This window comes from Hyposmocoma kahamanoa, unplaced genomic scaffold (genome assembly GCF_003589595.1).
Source record: "Hyposmocoma kahamanoa isolate Upper Pololo Valley unplaced genomic scaffold, ASM358959v1 64, whole genome shotgun sequence".
Taxonomy (NCBI): domain Eukaryota; kingdom Metazoa; phylum Arthropoda; class Insecta; order Lepidoptera; family Cosmopterigidae; genus Hyposmocoma; species Hyposmocoma kahamanoa.
Window position 1 is genome coordinate 20,350,380 of NW_020653852.1, and position 1,226 is coordinate 20,351,605.

Sequence of the window (1,226 nt, forward strand, 5' to 3'; positions counted from 1 at the left end):
ATTACAATAGGACAAAATTATTTATATGTCTAATATGTCGCTTACAGTATGTACACGGTACTGAAGAGAGTTGATAAGTGGGGTCTCAGATTTATCATAATAATATCGTTGTACTACCCTCATTATCCAGTAATTGCATGAATCTCAGGATAATTCGTTAGCAGCATGGGCGCTCATCCGTGCAATGCCGATTATTGCTATAATTTCTTTTACTTGGTGACATTTTAAAGAATATCATTAATACTTGAATAAGTAAAACATTACTATAGATAACGAGTTAGTAGATACAGTATTTGTTATAGTCTTTTGGGCCCCGAAATCAAGCTGGTTTTGAGATGTCGTGACTGTGGATGCCGCAGACGTCTGCGTCTGCATTCGCAATCGCAGATTATCCGCATATTTTTAAATATCCGATATTGCCTGATAATGTCGGACATCCCAGTCATTCGATGCAGAGTTTTTGCGGATACGGGTATTTTGCAAGTCACGACTAAGATCGCCGGAAGCAGACCCTATTCAAAGCGCGTGCCAAGATCTAGCTAATTAGCCAATCAGGGATTGAGAATGCGGCAGCATGTAGTGAAGGATTATTGAGCTATTTTTCACTCAAAATAGCCCAGATATTATAAAGGGACCCAACCCACCGACCCGGGCGCGATGGTATCGGGGGATTAGAAATAAGGCCGCGACACCAAGCTGTGCTGCCGGGTCGGCGTGTTTGGTCTGTCGAACCCTTAAAAGGACAACTCACGACATCCATAAAATCTTTAAAGTATAAATTATTTAATGTCGTAATATTTCTATGCCTTCTACGTTTCATCTCTTTTGTAATAAAATTTTGTAAAGTTATTATCTTTTCCATAAATTAATGATAATTCTATGATAGTGGTGACGCGCGACGAACTTAACACGCAATGCTTTTATTGCATATCATAATATTATTTATACAAGAAGTAGGTAATTTCATCATTGTAATGGCCGTCATATACGAGACTATTTGTCTTCGTGATCCGTCAACAACATCATGCGGGTTGTGAATCTTCTTCAATACGGTTTTATTTACCGTTAGCGAGAGGTATTGCATGGCCTAATAATAATAATAATAATAACGTACACACTTATAAACCCGCACTAGGGAAACCCTGTATCACGGGTGCTATAGACACACATGATCACAAATTACACCCAAGGTCACAAGAGAAATAAATGTAGGTAACACAAATATT